Source organism: Bufo bufo, chromosome 2 (assembly GCF_905171765.1).
Source record: "Bufo bufo chromosome 2, aBufBuf1.1, whole genome shotgun sequence".
Lineage (NCBI taxonomy): Eukaryota > Metazoa > Chordata > Amphibia > Anura > Bufonidae > Bufo > Bufo bufo.
The window spans coordinates 501,104,171-501,119,671 of NC_053390.1; the positions used below are offsets into that span (position 1 = coordinate 501,104,171).

Genomic DNA, 15,501 nt, shown 5'->3' on the forward strand with positions numbered 1-15,501 from the left:
AGAACGTATCCGTCTGCATTATAACTTAGAAAAATTTCTAAGTGTGAAAGTAGCCTGAGCGGATCCGTCCAGACTTTACATTGAAAGTCAATGGGGGCGAATCCGTTTGAAGATTAAGCCATATAGTGTCATCTTCAAACGGATCCGTCCCCATTGACTTACATTGTAAGTCTGGACGGATCCGCTCGCCTCCGCACGGCCAGGCGGACACCCGAACGCTGCAAGCAGCGTTCAGGTGTCCGCTCACTGAGCGGAGCGGAGGCTGAACGCTGGCAGACGGATGCATTCTCAGTGGATCCGCCTCCACTGAGAATGCATTAGGGCCGGACGGCTGCATTCAGGGCCGCTTGTGAGCCCCTTCAAACGGAGCTCACGAGCAGACACCTGAACGCAGGTGTGAAAGTAGCCTAAGATGTATTCTTTTTTTATTTTTCCTTTTGTACAATAAAAACATTTTTGAAACAAAAAAAATCATGTTTTATCCATATTCTGAGCGCAATAGTTTTTTTATTTTTATGCCTGATTGTTTTATGTCGGGGCTAATTTTTTGCGGAATGAGGTAATGGTTTTATATGTGCTATTTCGGGGTGTGTATGACTTTTTGATTGCTTGGTATTACACTTTTTGTGATGTAAGGTGACAAAAAATGGCTTTTGACACTTTTTTTATTTTTTACGGTGTTCACCTGAGGGGTTAGATCATGTTATATTTTATACAGCAGGTCATTAGAGACGTGGCAATTCCCAATATGTCTGTTTTTATTTATTTTTTATTTTTTATTTTTATGTGTTTTATTTTGGGAAAAGGGCATTTTTTTTTACTTAAAACAATTTTTTTTATTAACCACCTCCCGACCGCCTAACGCAGGAATGCATCCTGCGGGCGGCCGGGTTATTACTCCTGGACGCATCGGCGCGTCCTCTCACGAGACGCGAGATTTCCTGTGACCGCACGCACACAGGAGCGCGCATTCACAGGATCGGAATGTAAACGAGTTCATTTACAGCCTGCCAGCGGCGGTCATTCGCTGGCAGGCTGTAGATGCGATTTTTTTTTTTAACCCCTGAAAGGTATATCAGACGCTGTTTTGTTAAGGCCTCCTGCACACGAACGTATTTTTTTGCGGTCCGCAAAAACGGGTCCCGTTTTTCCGTGATCCGTGACCGTTTTTTCGTCCGTGGGTCTTCCTTGATTTTTGGAGGATCCACGGACATGACCGTGCGGAGCCAAACGGATCCGTCCTGAATTACAATGCAAGTCAATGGGGACGGATCCGTTTGACGTTGACACAATATGGTGCCATTTCAAACGGATCCGTCCCCAATGACTTTCAATGTAAAGTCTGGAGTCCCTTTTATACCATCGGATCGGAGTTTTCTCCAATCCGATGGTATATTTTAACTTGAAGCGTCCCCATCACCATGGGAACGCCTCTATGTTAGAATATACTGTCGGATATGAGTTAGATCGTGAAACCTCATTTCCGACAGTATATTCTAACACAGAGGCATTCCCATGGTGATGGGGACGCTTCTAGTTAGAATATACTACAAACTGTGTACATGACTGCCCCCTGCTGCCTAGCAGCATCCGATCTCTTACAGGGGGCTGTGATCAGCACAATTAACCCTTCAGGTGCCGCACCTGAAGGGGTTAATTGTGCTATCATATCCCCCTGTAAGAGATCAGGGCTGCCAGGCAGCAGGGGGCAGACCCCCCCCCTCCCCAGTTTGAATATTATTGGTGGCCAGTGCGCCCCCCCCCCCCCCTTCCTCCCTCTATTGTAATAATTCGTTGGTGGCACAGTGTGCGCCCCCCCCCTTCCTCCCTCTATTGTAATAATTCGTTGGTGGCACAGTGTGCGCCCCCCCCCCCTTCCTCCCTCTATTGTAATCGTTGGTGGCACAGTGTGCGCCCCCCATTGGCCCCCCCTCCCTCTATAGCATTAACAACATTGGTGGCCAGTGTGCGGCCTCCCATCTACCCCCCCCCCCCCCCGATCATTGGTGGCAGCGGGTTACTAGCAATAGTACAATAGTAAAAGATTCATACTTACCTGGGAGCTGCGATGTCTGCTTCCGGCCGGGAGCTCCTCCTACTGGTAAGTGACAGTTCATTTAGCAATGACACTTACCAGTAGGTGGAGCTCCCGGCCGGACACGAACATCGCAGCAGCCGGTAAGTATGAATCTTCTACTATTGTACTATTGCTAAGTAACCATGGCAACCAGGACTGTAGTAGCATCCTGGTTGCCATGGTTACCGATCGGAGCCCCAGCGATTAAACTGGGACTCCGATCGGAACTCCGCTGACACCAATGATGGGGGGGGGGAGAGATGGGAGGCCGCACACTGGCCACCAATGTTGTTAATGCTATAGAGGGAGGGGGGCCGATGGGGGGCGCACACTGTGCCACCAACGAATTATTACAATAGAGGGAGGGAGGGCGGGGGGCGCACACTGTGCCACCAACAAATTTTTACAATAGAGGGAGGGGGGGAGCCGCACTGGCCACCAACCTATTATTACAATAGAGGGGGGGGGGCCGCACTGGCCACCAATGATATTCAAACTGGGGAGGGGGGGGAGGGTCTGCCCCCTGCTGCCTGGCAGCCCTGATCTCTTACAGGGGGCCGTGATCTGCACAATTAACCCCTTCATGTGCCGCACGGATCACGGACACGGATGCCAATCTTGTGTGCATCCGTGTTCTTTCACGGACCCATTGACTTGAATGGGTCCGTGAACCGTTGGCCGTGAAAAAAATAGGACAGGTCATATTTTTTTCACGGCCAGGAAACACGGATCACGGATGCGGCTGCAAAACGGTGCATTTCCCGTTTTTTCCACGGACCCATTGAAAGTCAATGGGTCCGCGAAAAAAACCTGAAAACGGCACAACGGCCACGGGTGCACACAACGGTCGTGTGCAGGAGGCCTAACAGCGTCTGATATACCTGCTACCTGGTCCTCTGGTGGTCCCTTTTGCTTGGATCGACCACCAGAGGACACAGGCAGTTCTGTAAAGTAGCACCAATCACCACACTACACTACACCCCCCCCCTGTCACTTATTAAACCCTTATTAACCCATGATCACCCCATATAGACTCCCTGATCACCCCCCTGTCATTGATCACCCCCCTGTAACGCTCCATTCAGACATCCGTATGTGTTTTGCGGATCCGCAAAACACTGACACCGCGGATCCGCAAAATACGGACACCGGCAATGTGCTTTTCGCATTTTGCGGATCTGCACATTGCCAGAACTATATAGAAAATGCCTTTTGTACATGTTCTATAGGCTCTACAAAAAACGCAGTGTTCGCCCGATCAGGCCTGATCTTGTGCGCAGTGACAGAATTTTTTTTTTTTTCTGATCACTGCAAAAACACCGTAAAATCGCTGCGGTGCTATAAAGATCACTTTTGAGGGGCATGGCGAGTTCATAGAAGATTTTTTTTTTTTTTACACAAGTTAGTGGAAATTGTTTTTTTTTGTTTTTTTGTTATTTCTTACAAAGTCTCATATTCCACTAACTTGTGACAAAAAATAAAATCTCACATGAACTCACCATACCCCTCACAGAATTCAAATGCGTAAGATTTTTTAGACATTTATATTCCAGACTTCTTCTCACGCTTTAGGTCCCCTAAAATGCCAGGGCAGTATAAATACCCCACATGTGACCCCATTTTGGAAAGAAGACACCCCAAGGTATTTCGTGAGGGGCATGGCGAGTTCATGTAAAATTTTATTTTTTGTCACAAGTTAGTGGAATATAAGACTCTGTAAGAGAAAAAAATAAAATAAAAAAAATAAATCATTTTCCGCTAACTTGTGGCAAAAAAATAATAATCTAGAAACTCACCATGCCCCTCACGGAATAAAATACCTTGGGGTGTCTTCTTTCCAAAATGGGGTCACTTGTGGGGTATTTATACTGTCCTGGCATTTTAGGGGACCTAAAGCGTGAGAAGTAGTTTGGAATCCAAATGCGTAAAAAATGCCCTGTGAAATCGTAAAGATTCTCATTGGAATTTGGGCCTCTTTGCGCACCTAGGCTGCAAAAAAGTGTCACACATGTGGTATCGCCGTACTCAGGAGAAGTAGGGCAATGTGTTTTGGGGTGTATTTTTACATATACCCATACTGTGTGAGATAAATATCTCTGTAAAAGACAACTTTTCCCATTTTCTTATACAAAGTTGTCATTTTACAGAGATATTTCTCTCACCCAGCATGGGTATATGTAAAAATACACCCCAAAACACATTGCCCTACTTCTCCTGAGTACGGCGATACCACATGTGTGACACTTATTTGCAGCCTAGGTGCGCAAAGGGGCCGAAAGTCCAACGAGTACCTTTAGGCTTTACAGGGTTGCTCACAATTTAGCCCCGCCCAAAATGCCAGAACAGTAAACACACCTCACAAATGACCCCATTTCGGAAAGTAGACACCCCAAGGTATTCGCTGAGGGGCATATTGAGTCCATGAAAGATTGAACTTTTTGTCACAAGTTAGCGGAAAGGGAGACTTTGTGAGAAAAAAATAAATAAATCAATTTCCGCTAACTTGTGCCAAAAAAAAACAAACTTCTATGAACTCACCATGCCCCTCACGGAATACCTTGGGGTGTCTTCTTTCCAAAGTGGGGTCACATGTGGGGTATTTATACTGCCCTGGCATTTTAGGGGCCCTAAAGCGTGAGAAGAAGTCTGGAATCCAAATGCCTACAAATGCCCTCCTAAAAGATACTCATTGGAATTTGGGCCCCTTTGCGCACCTAGGCTGCAAAAAGTGTCACACGTGGTATCGCCGTACTCAGGAGAAGTAGGGCAATGTGTTTTGGGGTGTATTTTTACATATACCCATACTGTGTGTGAGAAATATCTCTGTAAAATGACAATTTTGTATAAAAAAATGGGAAAAGTTGTCTTTTACAGAGATATTTATCTCACACAGTATGGGTATATGTAAAAATACACCCCAAAACACATTGCCCTACTTCTCCTCAGTACGGCGATACCACATGTGTGACACTTTTTTGCAGCCTAGGTGCGCAAAGGGGCCCAAATTCCAATGAGAAACTTTACGATTTCACAGGGCATTTTTTACGCATTTGGATTCCAAACTACTTCTCACACTTTAGGTCTCCTAAAATGCCAGGGCAGTATAAATACCCCACAAGTGACCCTATTTTGGAAAGAAGACACCCCAAGGTATTTCGTGAGGGGCATGGCGAGTTCATGTAAAAAAAAAAAAAAAATTCACAAGTTAGTGGAATATGAGACTTTGTAAGAAAAAAAAATCTAATAATCATTTTCCGCTAACTTGTGACAAAAAATAAAAACTTCCATGAACTCACTATGCCTATCAGCGAATACCTTAGGGTGTCTACTTTCCAAAATGGGGTAATTTGTGGGGGGTTTCTATTGTCTGGGCATTTTAGAACCTCAGGAAACATGACAGGTGCTCAGAAAGTCAAAGTGCGTAAATTCACATTTTTGCACCATAGTTTGTAAACGCTATAACTTTTACCCAAACCAATAAATATACACTTATTGCATTTTTTTTTATCAAAGACATGTAGAACAATAAATTTTGAGAAAAATTTATATAGAAATGTAGTTATATTTGAAAAATTTTACAACAGAAAGTGAAAAATTTAATATTTTTTGCAAAAATTTCGGTCAATTTTGATTAATTTAAAAAAAAGTAAAAATGTCAGCAGCAATGAAATACCACCAAATGAAAGCTCTATTAGCTGATCGTGTATGCCGGAGGTCCTAGTCGGGATGAAGCAATTCTTAGACAGGCCTGTCGTTCTTAGTTCTGTGATCTTTGCGTGCACATCAGTCAATTCTGCTCACTTGCTGGGACCATACGCGTTTCGGGGACAACCCCCTTCTTCAGTGGATATTAGGAGTGAGCTTTGATACTGATTCTTTATAGGCGGATGCCTGTCAATCAACAATGTTGGTAGTTCATACCCAAAATCCGGACTGGAATCCTTATTTATAGTCTTGCCTTTTTCTTTCCTCTCTTACAGAGTGTTGTATATATTATCATCACATAATAAAATACTAAAATAGTGCATAAATAATTAGTACTTAAATAATTAAAATGAAAATTATATTCCTATATTATACATATTGGCAACTCATCAATGGCATCATAAGCAACAGTCTGCTTGGGGGGGGAGGGGATATATATCCCACATACAGCGGAGTTGGTTTGCCTCGACGTGGGTAGATGCTTGGATGTCAAGTGGGAATTGGCAGATGCTGAGGATGGAATAGGAGGAGGGGGACATGTAGGGAGAGGAGATCGGAGTGTCGATAACACGACCAGACTCCGATGCCCCGTCCCCAACAGGCCCCCCTCTCCTCACAGAAAGCCAAATAACTCCAACTCTGCATTCAAACCTCCCAGTATCATAGTCTCAAACTCAAAAATGCGTCTTAACTCCTGTCTGGACATATGTGCTATATGGTTTCCCCCCCTCCATGGTCTCTTAACTTTCTCAATGACTGTGAATATTAATCCTGAGGGATCACATCCGTGCACCAATTTAAAATGTTTGGAAAGTGAATGTGCCTCATAGCCCTTTTTTATGTTGGCTATATGTTCCGATACTCTCTTTTTGAGAGTTCTCTTCGTCCTTCCTATATATTGCTTGTTACACCCGCATTGAAGCAGGTATATCACATCCATTGTATCACAGGTGAGGCAATCCCTGATACTTAAAGTGAATGAATTTGTGGTGGACTGTACCTTTTCTCTCTTTTTTGGGAACTTGGTGATTTTACAATTAGCACACCTCCCACATCTGAAGAATCCTTGTGGGGATAGCCAATTCCCTCCCCCCTTCATTGTGGGATTCTTAACTGTCGGCGCCACTTTCCCCGCTAGATTTGTTGCTTTGTTGTATACAATGTTTGGGATGTCACGGAGATAAGTCCCTATAATCTTATCCTTTAATAGGTGGTTCCTATGCCTTTTAACAATTTTTTCTACAGTACGATATTGGGCGTTAAATGGCAGGATGAGTTTGGGGGTGTTATCATCTATAGCAGTGTTTCCCAACCAGTGTGCCTCCAGCTGTTGCAAAACTACAACTCCCAGAATGCCTGGACAGCCTTTGGGTGTGCGGGCATGCTGGGAGTTGTAGTTTTGCAACAGCTGGAGGCACACTGGTTGGGAAACACTGATCTATAGGAGCCTTCTTTCTTGAGAAGAACTCTTTCCTCTCCATCTTCCTCACTTTTTCGAGGGACCCATCAATAACTTTCAGGGGATATTCCCTTTCTACCAGTCGATTTTTTTAAAAGCTCAGCTTCCTGTTCAAATTTTTGTTCTACTGTGCAGTTTCGCTTTAGTCTTCTAAAATGGCTTGTAGGTACGTTAATCAGCCACCGTGGTAGGTGGCAGCTTGAAAATCCGATAAAACAATTTTTGGAGACTGGTTTAAAGTGGGTACTACAGGTCAATCTATTCCCATCAACTTTAATTTCTAGGTCTAGGAATTCCACTTCTTTACGGCTTACAATGGGGGAGAATACCAAATTCCTATTGTTCTCATTGATCTGTTTTAAAAAATAGTCTAACTCCTCTCTTGTGTCCTGCCAAATAAATAGAATATCGTCAATAAATCGACGCCATAGCACCAGACCTGATCCCAGCCTGGGTTGGATGATTTCCAATTCCCACTGTGCCAAGAACAAATTTGCATAGCTGGGGGCGAATCTGGTGCCTATAGCGGTACCCGTTCGCTGTAGATAGAAGTCCCGCTCAAAGGCAAAGTAATTATGCGAAAGAATATAATGGACTCCCTTCAATAGATACGATAATTGTTCTCCGTGTATGTTGCCATTTTTGGACAGTTGTTTGTCCAGGGCGTCAATTCCCGCACTATGATCAATCATTGTATACAGTGATCCCACGTCCAGTGTCCCCAAGATCCATCCATCTTTCCATTCCATTTCCTCAAGTGTCTTTACTACATCAGTAGTGTCACGAATATATGACGGAACCATTTTCACATATGGTTGCAACCATTTGTCTATGTACTGTGACAAATTGCATGAAATTGAATTTATTCCAGACACTATTGGTCGTCCTGGTGGGGATTCCCGATTTTTATGGATCTTGGGGACACAATAGAACATGGGTATCCTTTTTTCAGTCTCCGTTATAAACCTAGCTTCCTGTTCCAATAGATATCCTACATCCACCCCCTCCTTACAATAATCCCTTAGTTGGTCATGGAACTTCTCCGTTAGATCCCCCTTTAATTTTTCATACGTTGCCACATCATTAAGTTGTCTCCTACACTCCTGTAGGTAATTCTCTGTGTTTAAAATCACCACCTTTATCGGCTGGTCTGATGGTGATTTCTTCATTTGTTTGTAATTGTTGAATTGCCTTAATTTCATCTCCAGTGACATTGTTGTTGATTCTTCGACTTTTAACATGTCTTAAGTCCCGCTCAACATTTCTCCTAAATGTTGCTATATGCTCCTAAATGTTGCTATGGGTGGTAAGTTGTATGACCGAGCAATAAACCGTGAAAGTAGTGTAGTGCAGAATTGTAAAAAGTGGTGTGGTCATTAAGGGGGTTTAAGCTAGGGGAGCTGAGGTGGTTAAGAAAAACACATTTTTTATTAATTAATTTATTTTACTTTTTTTTACTTCTTATTTTTGTTCCAGGTTGGAACTTAAACTTCTGGTGTGTGATCTCCTCTGCAATGCAATACAATACATCCTGTCCAGCTTTTATGCTGACAGCCTGCCTGTGAGACCCAGCCTTGTCTGCCATCGGGTCCCCGTAACTGCAGCGTGGGGACCCGATGGGGAAGCGGAGGGAACCTGTAACCTCCGCGAAACCTCTGCATGCCGCAGTCAGTTTTGACCACGGCATACAAGGGGTTAATTTGCCGGCATGGGTGTTTTTCACGGATGCCGTCGTATGATCCCTGCCATCCCACATCGAAGATCCCCTGGACTACTGGGCAGCCAAACTTGATTTGTGGCCGCAACTAGCCGAGTTTGCCCAGGTCAAGCTTTCCTGCCCGGCCAACAGTGTGGCATCAGAGCGGGTGTTTAGTGCGGCGGGGGCCATAATTACCCCAAGGAGAACTCGCCTGTCCACCCAAAATATGAAGAAACTGACCTTTGTGAAAATGAATCAGGCATGGATCAGCCAGTATTTTTTAAAAAAAAACTGTGCCTTATGCATCAAACTAGATCATCCATGGTGCCACACCTACACTTTGACAAAAGAGACCTGTTTCTTCTGGCTACCTGCTTCAGCTACTATTCTGATGCTGCCACCCGCCTGATGCCACACCTGCTGCCAGGTGCTCCTATAGCCACCCACCATCTACAGCTGGTACTGGTATTGCCCCCTACCTCACCACTATGTCACTGGGCCACTCTGTGGTCTCCTCATGCTGCTGCCACCTCACCACTCTGTGGTCTCCTCATGCTGCTGCCACCTCAATACTGTCACAGGGCCACTTTGTGGTTTCCTCCTGCTGCTGCCACCTCACCACTATGTCAATGGGCCATTTTATGGTCTCCTCATGCTGCTGCCACCTCAACACTATGTCACTGGGCCACTCTGTGGTCTCTTCATGCTGCTGCTATCTCACCACTCTGTGGTCTCCTCATGCTTCTGCCATCTCACCACTATGTCACTGGGCCATTCTGTGGTCTCCTCATGCTGCTGCCACCTCACCACTATGTCACTGGGCCACTCTGTGGTCTCCTCATGCTGCTGCCACCTCAATACTGTCACTGGGCTACTTTGTGGTTTCCTCATGCTGCTGCCACCTCACCACTATGTCAATGGGCCATTCTATGGTCTCCTCATGCTGCTGCCACCTCAACACTATGTCACTGGGCCACTCTGTGGTCTCTTCATGCTGCTGCCACCTCACCATTATGTCACTGGGCCACTCTGTGGTCTCTTCATGCTGCTGCTATCTCACCACTCTGTGGTCTCCTCATGCTGCTGCCACCTCACCACTCTGTGATCTCCACATGCTGCTGCCATCTCTCCACTATGTCACTGGGCCACTCTGTGGTCTCTTCATGCTGCTGCCATCTCACCACTCGGTGGTCTCCTCATGCTGCTGCCACCTCACCACTATGTCACTGGGCTACTCCGTGGTCTCCTCATGCTGCTGCCACATCACCACTTGGTGGTCTCCTCATGCTGCTGCCACCTCACCACTATGTCACTGGGCTACTCTGTGGTCTCCTCATGCTGCTGCCAGCTCATCACTATATCACTGGGCCACTCTGTGGTCTCCTCATGCTGCTGCCACCTCACAAATATGTCACTGGGCCACTCTGTGGTCTCCTCATGCTGCTGCCACCTCAACACTGTCACTGAGCCACTTTGTGGTTTCCTCATGCTGCTGCCAACTCACCACTATGTCACTGGGCCACTTTGTGGTCTCCTCATGCTTCTGCCAACTCAACACTATGTCACTGGGCCATTCTGTGGTCCCCCCATGCTGCTGCCACTTTACCACTCTGTCATTGGGCACTCGCCACTCTGTCACTGGGTCACTCTGAGGACTTCTCATGCTGTTCCCACTTCTTCACTCCATGACCGTGCCACTATTTTTGCCTTTTTGGCCTGGTTCACATCATCATTTATTTGACCCTTCTTCTGATCTGTTAGAAGGAAGGAAAAATGAGTAGCACAACGGATTCTGTCTATGTACCGTAGCAGCTGTAAGGTCTGTATGACATGGTCCCTATTTTGCGTCAGAATTTGCTTTTGCAATACTGATGGATTACTGACCAAATGCTGACTGAGTGAAGGCACATGCCCAACAAACAGGATCTGTTTTGGGGGGTTATTGTTCTGACAAATCAGAGGAGGGGCAAAGTAATCAGTGACGTTAACACAAACTTACTGCTGACATGCACTCCACTCTGTCAGGGGGTCTTTCTTGTATAAATGTTTAATAGAACAGGTTCTGTAGACGTCTATGTGGAATCAGCTGATGGCGTAAAAGGAGTGCGCTCTTTCATGCTAAAGTAGTATCTTGAGTTCACACTTGAGTTATTTGGTCAGTTTTGGTCCCGTTATTGACCAAGTGAGTGAAGTGTGAAGTGATTCTAAGAGCAACGCCTGTCATCTGTGTGTCATACTGACTCACAGTATTGTTTCACTACCACAGTAGACTCCCTATGCTTATTTCTGCAAAACACAGTGTTCTACACCATTTTACATGCTTTCTGCAGCCATGAAATAGCTGTTTTTTAACGCGATTCGCCACGAATAAATTTGGATCAAATCGAATCTTTTCAGAAAATTCGGCGAACCGACCGAATGGAATTTTGATAAATTAGCTAATCTCTAGTCATGACTGCCATGCATGCACACATGAGTCCTCTCTATTATGTTAGCACAGCACAACAGTCCAGACTGTGTATTTCAGCACAGATTTGAGTGTTCTCAGCGGGGGAACTGGGGGCAGTAGGAAAATAAAAAATAGTGATCTGGACAACTTATCTGAAATACATTACACGTGTTACTGTAGATAATAGTCCAAAATCGTGGTGACAGATTCCCTTTAAGTATTGACTAGCAGGTATTTGCTTTTCATACAGTTTATTACGTACCTTACTTGCATATTACTTTGAATAGATTACTTGTGCAGAGAGCCCGATTAAGCAATTTTTTCATTGATATACGTGGCGCTCTAATCCACACATAGATTCATGGGACACTGTATATGATTGTTGTAGCCGGGATTGTTTGTCTTGCCTAACTCACACTGTTTGATGTATTTGTGTTTTTGTACATAAAACAAACATGACATCAGTTTGTGTTCTCTTCTTATGCAGTGCTTGTGACTTTCTCTGTGGTGCCTTAAAGAGGACCTTTCACCGATTCTTACCCTATGAACTAAGTATACAGACATGTGGAGCGGCGCCCGGGGATCTCACTGCAATTACTATTATCCCTGGGCGCCGCTCCGTTCTCCTGCTATGCCCTCCGGTATCTCCGTTCCCTAAGTTATGGTAGGCGGAGTCTGCCCTAGCGCTGGCCAATCGCATTGCAGAGCTCACAGCCTGGGAGAAAATAACCTCCCAGGCTGTGAGCTCTGCGCTGCGATTGGCCAGCGCTAGGGCAGACTCCGCCTACCATAACTTAGGGACTGGTATCTCCGCCTACTATAACTTAGTGAGCGGAGATACCGGAGGGCATAGCGGCAGAACGGAGCGGCGCCCGGGGATAATAGTAAGTGCAGAGAGATCCCCGGGCGCCGCTCCACATGTCTGTATAGTTAGTTCATAGGGTAAGAATCGGTGAAAGGTCCTCTTTAAGCCAAGGTCTCTTCAGCATTATGTTTCCAATATTTCTGTTCCATTGGAGGAACACAAAAATTGAAAAAGGACTAATCCTTTTGATCTCTATTTGAATGGGTTATTTTGCTGCTTAGTTTGTGATGACTGGTTTCAGTTACTTTTTTACATATTTTTGTTCCTCAGACGGAACAAAAATACAGAAATTTGCTGACTGAACTTATTTTTAATAAGTCAGACAACCCTTTAAGACATACCTTCTTTTCTGCTAATCCACTCCCCTTTCTCACTAAGATATTCACCTCTGTCATTCAAATAATATCTAAAATACATAATTGTAACCCAGGGGGAGTGAGGCCACTGTTTCACTGAACAAATTTAAAGGCCATGGAAATCTTTGTGCACAAACAATCAATAAACTTATATCTTACTAAAATGCAGCAGAAAAAAAGAATTAGATTTCCAGGGATTCCGTCATGACGGCACCACAGGAGGTTGTTCCTCTTTGACCTTCATGAGGCAGGAAACAGGTTAAAAAGACCTCTCTGACCTCCACCCTCCAGTGTTTTCCAGACTACACCAGGATAGATGCAACTGGTTTATCAAAACTATAAGAAATTCTTATTTGCTAAATTCGTATAGTAGTTAATAAGGGATGATGCTGTCATGAGGGAATCTCTTTTCCAGCTCTTCCCTCATGACAGCACTGAAGGAGAAGTACCAGGGGGTTAAGGGGGGCAATCCTAAGGACAACATGTCCCGGGTATAAATGGCTAGATAGAAAATCCCATCTTATAGAACCAGGGAATAACTATGACTTAATTAAATGAAGAATCTTAGAATATTGATGATCAGTAAATAAATTGTCTTATTAGACATTGACGAGAAAAAAAGGCTGTCCTCTACTCCTAAAACTAGTTCATATGGTAATTATTATTGAAAAAGGAGTGACCTGCTCTAATCCCAGATATTACACTGCCTGTCCAAAAAGAAAGTCGACACCTGGATTTAACTAAGTAAATAGTTATGAGCCTCCTATTGGATAATTACTGCATGGGCAATTATCTTTCAGCTGGCAACAAGTTATTTAACCCCAACTGGTGTAATGAGTTGCTTCTCATTTCTTAAACAACCATTTCGAAAGACACATCTAGTGGTTGTGGAAAAGATTTTAGTCTGTTTGAGAAGGGTCAAATCATTCGCATGCATCAAGCAGAGAAAACATCTAATGAGATTGCAGAAATGACTAAAATTGGATTAAGAACTGTCCAACGCATTATTAAAAACTGGAAGGATAGTGGGGACCCATCGTATTCGAGGAAGAAATGTGGCGGGAAACAAATCCTGAATGATCGTGATCGGCGATCACTTAAATGTTTGGTGAAATCAAATTGAAGATAAACAACAGTAGAACTCAGGGCTATGTTTAATAGTGAAAGTAAGAGCATTTCCACAAGCACAATGCGAAGGGAACTCAAGGGATTGGGACTGAACAGCTGTGTAGCCATAAGAAAACCACTAATCAGTGAGGCAAACCAGAAAAAAAGGCTTCAATTTGCTAGGGAGCATAAAGATTGGACTCTGGAGCAATGGAAGAAGGTCATGTGGTCCGATGAGTCAAGACTTACCCTGTTCCAGAATGATGGGCGCATCAGGGTAAGAAGAGAGGCAGATGAAGTGATGCACTCATCATGCCTAGTGCCTACTGTACAAGCCTGTAGGGGCAGTGCTATGATCTGGGGTTGCTGCAGTTGGTGAGGTCTAGGTTCAGCAACAGTATGTGCTCCAAGAATGAGGTCAGCTGTCTACCTGAACATACTGAATGACCAGGTTATTCCATTAATGGATTTTTTCTTCCCTAATAGCACGGGCATATTCCACGATGACAATGCCAGGATTCATCGGGCTCAAATTGTGAAAGAGTGGTTCAGGGAGCATGAGACATCATTTTCACACATGGATTGGCCACCACAGAGTCCAGACCTAAACCCCATTGAGAATCTTTGCAATGTGCTGGAGAAGGCTTTGCGCAGCAGTCAGACTCCATCATCATCAATGCAAGATCTTGGTGAAAAATGAATGCAACACTGGATGGAAATAAATCTTGTGACATTGCAGAAGCTTATCAAAACAATGCCACAGCGAATGCGTGCAGTAATCAAAGCTAAAGGCAGTCCAACAAAAAACATTAGAGTGTGTGACCTTTTTTTTGTACAGGCAGTGTATATTGCAACATCTTATACAGTGGATATAAAAAGTCTACACACCCCTGTTAAAATGTCAGGTTTCTGTGATGTAAAAAAAATTGACAAAGATAAATCATTTCAGAACTTTTTCCACCTTTTAATGTGACCTATAAACTGTACCACTCAATTGAAAAACAAACTGAAATCTTTTAGGTGGAGGGAAGAAAACAAAAAAAAACTGAAATAATGTGGATGTATTAGTGTGCACACCCTCTTATAACTGGGGATGGAGATGTGTTCAGAATTAAGCAATTACATTCAAAATCATGTTAAATAGGAGTCAGCATACACCTGCCATCATTTAAAGTGCCTCTGATTAACCCCAAATAAAGTTCAGCTGCTCTAGTTGGTCTTTCCTGAAATTTTCTTAGTCGCATCCCACAGCAAAAGCCATGGTCCACAGAGAGTTTCCAAAGCATCAGAGGGATCTCATTGTTAAAAGGTATCAGTCAGGAGAAGGGTACAAAATAATTTCCTATGCATTAGATATACCATGGAACACAGTGAAGACAGTCATCATCAAGTGGAGAAAATATGGCACAACAGTGACATTATCAAGAACTGGACGTCCCTCCAAAATTGATGAAAAGACGAGAAGAAAACTGGTCTGGGAGGCTACCAAGAGGCCTACAGCAACATTAAAGGAGCTGCAGGAATATCTGGCAAGTACTGGCTGTGTGGTACATGTGACAACAATCTCCTGTATTCTTCATATGTCTGGGCTATGGGGTAGAGTGGCAAGACGAAAGCCTTTTCTTATGAAGAAAAACATCCAAGCCAAGCTACATTTTGCAAAAACACATCTGAAGTCTCCCAAAAGCATGTGGGAAAAGGTGTTATGGTCTGATGAAACCAAGGTTGAACTTTTTGGCCATAATTCCAAAAGATATGTTTGGTGCAAAAACAACACTGCACAT

General features: G+C 44.2%; 1 protein-coding gene across 2 annotated transcripts in view; it reads left to right on the forward strand.

Moving 5' to 3' along the window:
• PDE4C (phosphodiesterase 4C) overlaps window positions 1-15,501 on the forward strand; it is a 1,350,958-nt gene that overhangs the window by 255,770 nt on the left and 1,079,687 nt on the right. The window lies entirely within an intron of this gene.